We start from the raw sequence: 14,075 nt of genomic DNA on the forward strand, positions 1-14,075 counted from the left end.
ATATATATATATATATATATATATATATATATATATATATATATATATAGGAGGTATATATTCAAGTATGGTTCAATGCAAAATTTTAATCATCCTGTTTTGAGGTCAAATGAAAAATTTATGCCACATTTAGTGACTGCATGTCTTAAAATCAGCATCGTGAAACTCTGCATCTTAAGTCTGTTCATTAGCAATTTTGTGATATCAAACCTCGGGATTTTAAAAAATTATTTCTACTGGATATAAATAAATAATTCCAATTTAATCTCCAAGTGGAATCACATCAATCCGATCTTTAATGAAAATGTTACACTCCAAATAGTGACTGTTGGTCTAATAAACAATGCACAAGCAACTCTATCAAACATGATACTCCTCGTCATTTTTAGCATATCATTCTAAATCACTTTCAAGACCTATTTATATTGAAATTTTCCATATGAATTCACTTTAATGTGGCTTTGGAATCACTCTAATCAGACATAAAAAAATATTTTGTGAACAAAATACCGCTAGGAAGTCTAGGTTGGCCACCATTCCTCAAGGGGTAAGCAAATGCATTTTCTTTGTATATCATCTTTGGACTTGTTTTTAAAGTATTGCTTGTAATTATTTTACATATTTCATGAAGGTTTACTTGGATAGGTCTTAGGAATATTTAAGGGGCGAACTCCATAAACAAAGGGTTTTCAAAGTCAATATTTAAATTCATATTTTAGAATATGAAATACAAATGTTTAAGTCAAAGCAAAGTGAAAATTCACATGATGTTGAGCTCATCCAATGAAACTCAAACTCTTGAATCTTTCCTTTAGTTGCTAACCAATAACACCAACAAACCTACAAGATGGATTGAGATCAAGGAAAAAGACATGAAGCTAATCATTAGAAGAAGAAGTTAAGTTTTGTAACATGATAAGTCACATCCACTGGCAAAGATGCATTTAATAAGCCATATTGTTCATGATATCATTCATCTACCATAATGTATGCTAAGATTCACAATCATTCATGTTGAAGTCCAAATATATTATCTATCTATCCATATACTCCTAGATCATGACTTCAACCTATCTTACTTTCATAAGATTTCCATACTTCCCTACTCCATTATTGCCCACTTTCAGCCTCAAATAATGTATTTCTTATGAAGAATTTATTTAATATGAAGATTTCGGAAGGTGGATCTATTGCTAATAATTTAAATGAATTTAATACAGTTACTAGTCAGTTAAGTTCTATAGGGGTAAATTTTGATGATGAAGCTACGGATATGTTATTTTTATGCTCATTGCCATAAATTTGGAATGGTTTAGTATGTCCATTAGTAACTCTGTCTCTAGATCTATTACTTTAAATTTTAATGATGTTATCCATGCAATCCTAAGCGAGGAAATGCGACGGAAAAGATCCGGTGAGACATTAGGTAATTCTTTGATTGCAGAGACTAGGGGAAGAAGAATGGAAAGAGGAAAGATACTAGGATATCGCAGTAAGTCAAGGAAAGGTAGATCCAAGTCCATATCGGAGATAGTCTACTGGAAATGTAGGAAGAAAGGACACCTGAAGAAAGACTGTAAGTCTCGGAAGGGAAAAGAAGGAGATGCACAATAAGAAAAAAATCATGAAGCGAATGTGACATGTGATGTGTTGCAAGATGCTTTGATTCTTTCATTAGAAACTATTGTTGATGCCTAGGTGGTAGATTCAGGGGCCTCATTCCATCCCACACATGATAGGAAACATTTTCATGATTATGTTCAAGGAGATTTTGGACAGGTTCGTTTGGGTGATGATAAACCCGGTAAAATCATTGGAATGGGTAAAGTTTTCATAAAAAAGCAGAATGTAAACCAATGGATATTAGAGGAGGTAAGGCATATTCCAGATCTAAAGAGAAATCTAATTTCAATGGGGAAGTTGGGAGGTGAAGGTTTTGTAACTATTTTTAAAGATAAAACCTGGAATGTCACTAAAGTAGCCCTAGTAATAACAAAAGGAGAAAAGGTTGGTAAATTGTATTTATGTAATGGTATTTCTAATTTTATTAATTCTTTAACCTCTACAGGAGTAGATACAACATTGTGGCATCATAGGCTCGGGCACATGAGTGAGAAGGGGATGCAGATTCGCCACTCAAGAAATTTGTTGCCATGTTTGAAGCATGTTGATTTGGCTTTTTGTGAGAATTGTGTTTATGGAAAACAGAAGAGAGTCAGATTTCATAGAGTTGGTAAAGAAAAGAAGAGAGAAAAATTAAATCTTGTGCATACATACGCTTGGGAACATATTCAGGTATCATCTCTTGGTGGCTCTCACTATTATGTTACTTTTATTGACGACACAACTAGGAAAACCTGGATTTATTGTATTCGAAATAAAACTGATGTATTTGATACTTTCAAGAAATGGAAAAACTTGGTTGAGAATGAGACATGAAAAAAGTTGAAGTGTCTTATATCAAACAATGGAGGTGGATGTTGCAGCAAAGAGTTTAATAAGTATTATTCAGAGCATGGAATTTGGAGAGAGAAAAGAGTTCCAAGAACACCACAAGAAAATGGCGTGTCAGAAAGCATGAACAGGACAATCATGGTGCATGCAATGTGCATGAGATTTCATGCAGGATTGCCTTTAACATTTTGGGTAGATGTTGTAGATATTGTTTTTTATCTAATAAATAGAGGGCCTTCAATTTCCTTTGATGGTGGTATTCAAGAGGAGGCATGGATAGGTAAAAAGTTAAACTACTCATTTTTAAAGACTTTTGGCTATGAATCCATTTTCCACATTAATAAAGTAAATAGAACAAAGCTTGAGGAAAAATCAAAGAAATGTAACTTTATTGGATATGGTGTTAACGATTTTTGTTATCTCTTATATGGTTATGAAAATCACAAAATCATTAGGAGTAGAGATGTCATATTCAATGAAAGGGTCTTGTATAAGGATCAGATGTAGGAAAATAAATAGTAAAAAGAAAACAAAGGATACACAGTGCTCGATGAGATCATAGAAAAAGTAAAGGTGCTTGAAAATATTCCATTTCTTCTTAAGATGAAAATAGTAACCATGGCAATTAAAATTCCATCATTCCCTCTTAACTAGAGAGGTACTTTTCATTCTCTCTCAAGATCAATCTCCCCAACCAATCTATAGGTCTCTCAACAACATCCCAAGGGAGAAATTAGATTTACAAGTCTCTCTCTTTCAAGATCAATATTCCTGACCAATGCATGGGTCTCTCAGCAACTTCCCAAGCGAGAGATCACAAGTATCATCATAAGGAAAGATACATAACATCAAACACATCCATCAATGAATATCGTTCATAAGGCCAAACTCTTCAACCATAGGCAATGGTTACACATAGTGCATCTCTTTGACCATAAACAAGGTCTCTTGGTCCATGACCCAAGGGAGGAATCCTTATCTTAATCCCTCACTATATAGTCTCTTGATCCACAACCCAAGGGAGGAATCTTTATCTCAATCCCTCACTATATAGTCTCTTGATCCACAACCCAAGGGAGAGAAATCATTCTTCCCAACCAAACTCATTGACCTCTTAGTCATCTGACCTAAGGAAGGGAACTCAAGACCAATCTCCACAACCAATCTATAGGGCTCTCAACAACTTCCTAAGGGATATATCACAAAATTAGTGTCCCCAGCCAAACCCATTAGTATCTTAGTCATCATGACCCAAGGGATCACTTCATGCCTCAGAATCAAGCTCCCCAGCTAGATTCATTGGTCTTTCAGTCAATTTTCTTAAGGGAGAGATCACAAAATTAGTGTCCCCAACCAAACCCATTGGTCTCTTAGTCATCATGACCCAAGGGACCACTTCATGCCTCATAATCAAGCTCCTCAACTAGATTCATTAGTCTTTTAGTCAACTTGCCTAAGGAGTGACAATCTTCTTGACCAATCCATTGTTCTCTCAACCATGTCCCAAGGAAGATTCATGATTCTATATAATCAATGTTACCTCTCCAAGAGGAATTCTCAACCATTCCAGGATTCTCACATAAGCAAACATCAATAAACTTCACAACTATAGAAAAGTAGCCATGGTGGATTTTAGCACGTGATCAAACAATCTAAGAGACAACAATAGGTTGAAAAATTAGTTATTTATTCAGCTTCAACCATGGATTCTTACAGAAGAAATCATCAAAATATGCAATAGATAGATTAACTAGCCAATCATAGAATCAACCAAGTAAGAAATATTATCTTGTTTCTTATTAAAATTTTTCATCATGGAGATGTCCATGGACTTGCAGTCCATTATGTCAAATCCTAAAAAACAAAATTGCCAAGCTCTTGCCTTTACGAAAACAACTCCCTCTTACATAGGAAAATAATTTCATTGACCCTTATTAGAAACATATCATCAACACATAGCAGAAAAAGCATGGGCTCATCTTCAACAGATTAAGATCAACAATGCTCTTTAAAAATTCTATCTTCATCTTGGAACTGACTTCTTTTCGTCATAGACCAAAACATGATTCAATCTGGATGATCATATCTTCTCCCTCTGATTCCATAGCTCAACCGATCATGAGTCTTATTTTCCCAAGATTTGTTGTTCCAATATTTCCATCTATGCAATAACCTTGATAGAATTCATCATGAACCTTCAATCCTTACTAGGAGGACAAGGAATAGCAAATACAACAAAACAAAATATACAAGGACAAGAAGGAAAACCAACATCAATAATGATATAAAATAAGAGAAATACAATATACCTATCTTTTGAGAACATGCCAAGTCCCTCTTAATCTTACCCTTTTTTCATCCAACCTACAAATCAATCTCATCATCAAGATGTCAATTCTTCTAGGAGTTAGGGTTTCTTCTTTTAAGTGGAAGAAATTAATCCATAAGCCCTAGGCTTTCATTTCCAACCCTAGATAGGGTTATAAATTGATTAGCTATGGTTTTGACTCTGAAACCTAATACTTCTTCAATATTATTCTAGGGTTTACAAGACCACTCATCCTTGCATTATTTCCCAACTTCTTCAATATCGACATCAACAGTGCTAATATTTTATAAACCCAAAAACATTCCTAGATTATGGCCAAGACATTTAGCCTTCCAAACCCTAATTAATCCAATCTCATCGAGTCTTGGCCTTTCAACAAGATAGCAAAACATGTATTATTCTCATTATTTGATTAGCCTTCAGGATTTGAAGAGGAATTTCAACCTATTGATATGTCTTAACATCTTTGCATATATTTCTAATGTCCAATGTCATCGTAGTAGTACTTCCTTTCGCTATTTCATACAAGTCTTAAGCATATAAAAAGGTATTCATGTAGGCTCGTATTATTGTATGAACTTATCATCAGATTTAGCATACCTTTAAAGGAGCTTCCAGGTCTTGTTGAGATTCCAAAGAAATGTTCTAACACTAATCACTTTTATTCATAGACTTGCAACTTTCCACTCATTGAGAGGAGCATGATTTTCATATATATATATATATATATATATATTATATATATATATATATATATATATATATATCTTAGACCTACAAGATACATAGGATTGTATCCTCATACTTTTAAGATAACATCATCCTCCTTTTTTGTACTTATACTATATATACAAACCACTTTACGCTTAGATTCAAATCAAAATTCTCAGATCATACTTGTTCTTTAGTGATGTGCCTTTGATCTTTAGATATTTTTGACTTTATCCTTAATCCATAGATGGCATATTAAGATTCAACCTAATATCCTTGCTTAATGAGGGTAAACAAACATAGATAACACAAGGACCCAACTATTTCCTTAGATTTCAAATAGACTTGGTCATCATAAATATTACTGGCTTATAACTTTAGTGTAACAACCCTGGTCAAAAATCCATGTAAAAATTAATAAAGGTAAAATAAGATCTTGGTCATGGGACACATATTCCAAGCTGAATGTTGGGAAAAAGCATAGTGATGGGGATCAGATGTGATTAATTAATGGCTAAGGAAATGGCAAAGGCATTAGAAAGGCATGAGGCATTTGTTGGAATTTTATTTATGAAAATAATGGAAATTAGGAGAAAATGAACGTGAAAGGTCACAAGTTGCATGTGAGGAGGAAAATGAAGGAAAATAATGGAAAATGAAGAAAATAGAGCCCTCATTAGTAAAAATTCTTATGAGGATCATTTCAAAAAATTTTGTCAGTTCAATTTTGGAGCTCTCTCTCTATTCTCTATCTCTCATACTCTTGGACACTTAGAGTTTCTTCGAGCACTCTTGGAGGAGTGTGGCATACTTGTAGTTTTGGAGAAAGAAGGAAAAGGAAGAGAAGGAAAGCACAAGAGGACATCGATATCAACAACTACCATGGGTTTTGCTTGCAGGTACCGAGTTGCATGCATGTTTTCCTCACTAGTTTTCGCATGCATGACATATGCATGTGGTTTCTTGGTTATGATATGTCATTGGAATGGAGGATTTCCTGGATTCACAGTGGATTTTCCTAGCCTTTCCATTTCCTAGATAGCCATGGTGTTGTGGGTTTTTTTTTCTAGTTGGTTTTATAATGCCTTTGGCTGTGGGTTGACTTACTAGTTCCTGGAAGCCTTGGTTGGACAAATTATTTGGTAGCCTTGTAACAACTTGGGTTGAGTTACTAGTCCTAGAAGCCTTGATTGGAAAAATGCTCTAAAAGCCCTAGGTTGGTTGAGTTACTAGTCCTAGAAGCCCTATTTGGAAAAATGATTTGGAAGCCCAACAATAGTTGTGGGTTGAGTTACGTGTTTTGGAAGCCTTGGTTGGAACAAATGCTCTAGAGCCCTAAATAGCTTAGGTAGAGACCAATATGGTGATGGTTAGTGAAGCATGGTTGTTTGGAATGAATAAGTTATTCAGATTGCACGATTAGTTAAAGAACATGGAGGCCAAAATAGGTACATTAAAGGTAAAGCAAATATCTAGTGGGAAGATGTAAAGAAAGTTAGAGATATTTATGAGGAGTTGACTTGGAGTGAGTTCGAGAGGCTATTCTAGAAGAAGTCTCTATCAGAGAGATACTATGATGGCATGGAAAAGGAATTTTATAGCTGAAGATCGGATTTATAACTGATGAGGAGTACACTAGAATAATTCTAGAGTGATTGAGGTATGTGCCTTACCTCAAGGAGGCAAAGGACAAGATTCATAGATTCATCAGTGGGTTTCTGATAGCATTCAAAGAAAATATTGAGTTTGACGAGCCTAGATCATTGGAGGAGACCATTTAGAAGCTAAAGCATTGTTACAAGCAATCAAAGTGAAGATTTGAGACTATGTTAGACTGGAAAGGTAATGCAAATAACCAAGGAAAATGGGAAAAGAAGCTAGAAATACGTCAGTGCAAAGGTAATAAAGATAATGAAATGCCATCTAAGAAGTTCAATGCATCTAACAGAGGACAGGGACTTCAATTTGAGGAGCAGAATAAGGATGAAGGTTGGAAGCCTTTATAGTGTTGGACTTGTGGAGGAGAGCATCGTAGGAGAGATTTTCCACAACATCAGGGTGGTAGACTGTAGATCTACAATGCTCAGGAAGTAGAGTTAGTGGGAGATTTTGGATAAAGTATTCCTAGGATCTATGCAATGTTGGATAATAGGTAGGCAGATCACCAGGTTTCTATTATGGAGATGGGTGGTAAGATTTGTGATCAAGTTGTTTATATTTTTATTGACCCTGGATCTAATTATAGTTATGCTAATCCTGACAGATCAATAAGTGTGGTTTGAATAAACAACTACATGCAAAGTCTTGGTTAGTGCAGTTGGCTAGAGGTACAAAGAAGCGAGTTCATCATTGGGTAGGAGCTTGTGCATTTGAGTTGAGTGGTATGTCTACATCAACATATTTGAATGTATTGTCATTGGGATCATACAATATATTGTTGGGTATGGGTTGGCTATATCTTTATAGGGCCAAGGCAGATTTTTATGACAAGTATATTAAGAGTTTGGATGATAATGGGGAACAAAGAGTCTTGCAAGGTAAGAAGAAAGTAACATCAGTGAGAATGGTGGCATCTATGCAGGCCAAGTGTATTCATAGGAAAGGTGTGTTATTTGTAGTGCATATTTGTAGTGACAAAGGTAAGGAAGTTGAGGATGTAGATTTTTTGAGCAGGCACCCAGTTCTACAAGAATTTTAGGATGTATTTCTCACAGAGATTTCAAATTTGTCACTTCACATGGAAGTAGAATTGTCTATTAAGTTGGTACCGATGGCAGCACCAACATCTAAGGCACCTTACAGGATGAGCACACTAGAGTTGGTAGATTTGAAGCTACAGTTGAAGGAAATTTTGGACAAGGGATTCATTAGGCCAAGTGTATCACCATGGGGTGCACCAGTACTATTCGTGAAGAAGAAAGATGGCACTCTCAAGTTGTGCATTGATTATAGGCAGTTGAACAAAGTGACCATCAAGAGCAGGTATTCATTGCCGAGGATTGATGATTTGTTCAATTAGTTGAATATGTTGGACACCTAATCCTAAAGGGTTAGTGTGGAAGCCGAAAAGACTAAGCAGTCCAAGAGACCTTGGGATCTGAAACCCAAGAGTCACAATATTGTATTATAAATGTACATCTCCTGTCAATAAAAAAATGTACTGAATGATTTATCTTTCACATTGTTTGCTGTCCATGTGTGTTTAACATGGTATCAGAGCGGGCGAATTCTGGCCCTGCTCATATTTGAGCCACTTGTTTTGTGGTCTCTACCTACATGTCAGTTCTGTCTTTCTACTAATCAGAGTTATCAGAATTGCCACCTTATTGAGCTTTGTATTCCTCATTCTGCACCATATTCTTTCCTACGCTCTGTGCACTCTCTATAACCGTTTTCTGCCATATTCTATTTATATTCCCTGCACTATGCTCCATACAAACCTGACATTTGAACGCTGGTCCGACATTATTCTCCTACTCTTCTGTTGCGCTGTCTAACCACCTGTTTGAATGCGTTGAGTGCCTGCCATTACCTGTGATCTGCTACAATTCCATGTGGAGTATGAGGATTGTCCTGAGAATTATGAGGTTGCCCGTTACCTTTTAGAAATGAATCGATGGAACGTTCTGTTACTCACAGTCAGAAATTTTAATGGCATTCATTTTAATTAAGTGTCACAGTTTTCTCTTTATCTCCCTGTAATTTTTTTTTGATTGGTGTTACTCACCGTTTGTGCTCTATACAAAGCATGTACACACATCAAAAGAGGACCTTGATATTTTGCAGCAGGCAGTAATCGTTTGTTATATATGTAACACATGTAAGAAGGATCATCCAACAGTCACTCGAAACATAAAAGAATTTTCCATGTTGAAACCAGAAAAGAAGTGCCACTGTTCCTATCTATAGGTAGTCGTAAAGGCAGTATGAGTGGTTGATGGTCTAAACATTCTCGTAAAAAATAAATAAAAATATAGTTATGTTTATTTCCATTTCTGATTGAATCGAGCAGGTGAATCAGCAAGGTGATTGGTTGGTTATATGACTCGTTGGCAATGCATTGGCTATGATTCTCGGTTGACCCGTTGACCCCACTTTGCATGCATCACTGGACCAGATGACAAGCCAGGCTATCCTTTCTCTCTTGTTAGTAGCAAAATGAACTGGGGTTAGATATTCTGATCGATATTGAGTAGTTCTACCAGTTGTATGGGCTAGAAAGGGCATAGAGGCTATACTACTAAGTGAGATAGTGCTCTCTGAATAATCAACAACTTGGGGGCAGAACCAACCCTTGTTGGCGCCTAGGTTGAGTGATGCGAAATCACCGAGAGAGCATTTCTTTATTGATTGACGGTTATTTCAGGAGGGGTGGTCCAACGGGTGAATGACAACCAATCGCGGGTTTTGATAGGTGCACATCGACTATTGTTCTTCTATCGCATATTCTCTTTCGCTGTTCTCGTGATTTCGATTAGTCTTCTTGGTGGAACTCAGGTACACAACGAGGCACACTGGTTCCAGCACTAATGGTCGTGGCAACTATGTACACAACAGGACTTGCTGCTCTGTTGTAAGCTGTGTTTCAATGGGGGTCAAAGTATTCATATATTCAAGTCTTGTCTCGTGGAATAAAAATAGCAGAAAGTTGGAAGCGTGAAAGCATGTTTAATGAGTTCTCCAAAGCGATAAATTCATGGAGCGTGGAGGTTGGATTATCATAGGTATCTCAGATTTCTTCAAAGAGGCTTAGTGCAGTGAAACGTGAGCGGTGTAACTGCCTAAAATTTGTAAGTTGAAATGAAACTGTAGGAGTTCAAACTCAGCGGAGGACCAGGTATTTTAAATTCGCTCAGGGAATAATTTCATTATCTTCCAAAACTGCTTTGGGAAGCCGACCGATATATATATATATATATATATATATATATATATATATATATATATATATATATATATATATATATATATATATATATATATATATATATATTAACATGTGCATTGAGCTTGGATTCATATTATTGTGTTGGCGTTGTAAGTGTGTTTAGTAAAACAGAAATCCTGTAATACCTCCTGGCATTTGATATGGGTTTTCTCCTATCCCATGATGAACAGCTCTAATTAACAGCAGACTTTGGAGTAGAGAAGTCATCACTTTATTCTTGGTGTTGTACACATTTATGTCACTGTTTCTATACACATTTAACCTCACTGTTTCTATACTATATACATGCAGAAGAGGGTGTTTATTATAAGGTAATATTCACAAAATGCAAAATACAGATAGAAGGTTACAGTTTTGAGCATTCAACAAACAAAAAGAGGTTATAGTTATCGCAGTTATAGTCCATTTGGTGTGCAAACTTGCAAATTCTCATTTAATCAACCAGTTTTGTGTAAATTATCAGTTGGAGAAAATGGCTAGATTTGATGATGTATTAGAGTTACTGAATACACTAATGCACTCCACTATTGGTGGGATGGTAAATGTCAGCAAAGACACTCTTTTTGACATTCAGACCTGCCTGCATGATGCACAAGAAAAGATTGATTTTTTGCAACTAGAATCTCAATTCCAGCAAGATGAGCTTCAACAGATTTGTCATTCCAAATTGTTTTCTGCTCAAAACAATATATTGTTCAAGGTTAAACCAGCAAGTGGTGAAATTAGTAAGATTGAGGTTGAATCAGATCCAGAACCCAATAAAGCAGCAGTTGTACATGCAGATGCAGAAACTCAGTCTGCACTTCCCAAGCCCATCATCAGACCTTGGGAACAACTTGTCCACAACAAGCATAGAACTGGTCTTGGATATGACAAGGACTTGTCCTTTCATATTCCAGACTATGCCAAGCCCATTCAGTTTCAGAGTGCTGGATTCATTCATAATAGTTCAACTGCTCCTCATGACAGTTCAGCTTCAGTTGTTCCAGACTCTGCCCCTCTTCTACAGCAACAACAACAACAACAAAAACAACAGATCGTGAAATGCCAACACTGTGACCGAGTTGGCCATCTGAAAGATCACTGTTTTGATCTTCATCCATGTGAGCACTGTCATAAAACCAGCCATTCTTCACACAGATGCTTCAGAAACAAACGTCCTGCAAGAACAAAGATTCATCTTGGATGGATCGCTTCTTGGCAATGGGCATCAACAGCCAAGAAGATATTCCAAACACATGTTAGAACTTGTTCCAGAGTATTGAACAGTCTTGCAGTTGAGTTTTGTCCATCTTCTCACCTTGTATCTGACAGGGGGGGAAATCATGGTCATCTACAAGCTTCAAAGTCACATCAAGCGAGCCTGAGCCACAACCTGCCACACCAGTTTTAGAGTTGTAGCCAGAGACAAAGTTGCCTGTGAACAGATTGAGAACACTTCCTCTAGCAGAAGACACCAGCTTCTTGCCAGTTTTGGAAGAATTCCAGGAATTACAGAGTTGTTGGTCATCCTTAAACCATCACAGATTAAGAACACTTCCTCTAGCAGAAGACTCCAGCTTCTTTCCAGTTTTGGAAGAGTTCCAGGAATTGCATTAAGCATTCCAGAGTTGTTGGTTATCCTTAAACCATCACAGGTTGAGACTTCCCTTTTCAGGTTGAAGTTTTACCTTTTATGCGGGGTGAGACCTCCCTTTTATGGTTGAAGGTTTCCCTCTTTAAAACAATAGGATCACTTCCTCTAGCAGAAAACTTCAGTTTCTTGCTAGTTTTGGAAGAGTTCCGGGAACTGCACTAAGCGTTCCAGTGTTGGTGGTCATCCTTAAACCACCGCCCTTTATACCAACATTTCATAGAGCACATTCAGCCTAATGCTGCCATGCATTTTTTGCACATTTTGTATTACAGCTCTCTTCTTGGACTCATACATAACCCTTCGGATTAAGGGGGGGAATGTTGGACACCTAATCCTAAAGGGTTAGTGTGGAAGCCGAAAAGACTAAGCAGTCCAAGAGACCTTGGGATCTGAAACCCAAGAGTCACAATATTGTATTATAAATGTACATCTCCTGTTAATAAAAAAATGTACTGAATGATTTATCTTTCACATTGTTTGTTGTCCATGTGTGTTTAACAGAATATAGTAGCAGTTTTCTTGAAGATTGATTTGAGATACATATATCATTAGGTACGCATTAAAGAAGATGACATTAACAAGATATCTTTCTAGACCAGGTATGGATATAGTGAGTTTGTTGTACTTCCATTTGGTTTGACTAATGCTCCAACTACTTTTATGTGTTTGATGAATAGTGTGTTGTGTCTTATTTGGACAGTTTATTATTGTTTTCATTAATGATATATTGGTATATTATAAAAATGAAGGAGAGCATGCTGAACATTTAGCAATAGTATTGAGATTTTTGAGAGAGCAACAATTGTATTCTAAGCTTAGAAAGTACAATTTCTTTCAGACTGAGGCACATTACTTGGGACATGTGGTTTCCAAGGAAGGCATATCAGTGGACCTAGAAATGGTAAGAGCTATCATTGAGTGGGAAAGCCTCTGAATGTGGATTAGGTGAGATCCTTCATGGGGTTAGCATGGTATTACAAAAGGTTCATCAAGAAATTCTCGTAGATTGCATATCATATCACATCATTATAAAGGAAAGGAAAGAGGTTTGAATGGAGAGAGGAATCTGTAACCAACTTTGAGTAGTTAAAGGAGATGTTGGCACATGCTCCAGTGTTAAAGATCACAGATCCGGACAAAGAGTTTGTGGTATGTACAAAGTCTTGCAAGAGAGGGCTTGGTGGAGTACTTATGCAGGAAGGATATGTAGTGTGCTATGAGTCACAGAAAATAAATGAGCATGAGAAGAACTATCCAACACCTGACCTTGAGCTGGCAACGATCATTCATTCATTGAAGATGTGGAGGTACTATCTTCTTGGTATATGATTTGTATTAATGAGTGATCATAGTGGATTGCGGTATCTATTTAACTAACTGAATCTTAATGCTAAGAAAGATAGATGGTTTGGCCACAATTAGTGGAATTCGATTTTGAGCTCAGGTCTATTAAAGGTAAGGAGAACAAGGTTGTAGATGCTCTTAGCATGCAGATATAGGTGAATCATATAGTAACTATGAGCTCCTCCAGGAAAAATCTATAGGATAGGATCTTATAGGCTGGTCAGCAAGCTAACAAGTACATGGAGGTTAGGCATAGGTTACAATAGGTACAGGTGCAGGTATAAGTAGAGGTACAAGTGCAAGTAAAGGTGCGTGGGATGTGGACTATTGTCTCACAGTAGATGGCTTGGTTATATTTAGAGATAGGATATATGTGCTAGACAACAGTGAGGTCAAGAAGGTGATCTTGAGGGAGTTTCATGCAAAACCATATTCAGGTCACCCAGGCTATCAGAAGACACTGACAACAGTGAAGAAGTTTTACTATTGGCCAAATTTGAAGAGAGACATGGCAATGTTTGTGGCTAGGTGCTTGGATTGTCAATAGGTGAAGGTAGAGTGTAAGATCTAGGTGGACTACTATAGCTGATTCTAATTCTAGAGTGGGAATGGGAGGTCATTCATAGACTTTATCATAGTTTTTCCAAGGACAT

The sequence above is a fragment of the Pinus tabuliformis genome, chromosome 3_1 (assembly GCF_031772625.1).
Source record: "Pinus tabuliformis cultivar Carrire ecotype Pingquan chromosome 3_1, CPIR1, whole genome shotgun sequence".
Classification (NCBI taxonomy): Eukaryota; Viridiplantae; Streptophyta; class Pinopsida; order Pinales; family Pinaceae; genus Pinus; species Pinus tabuliformis.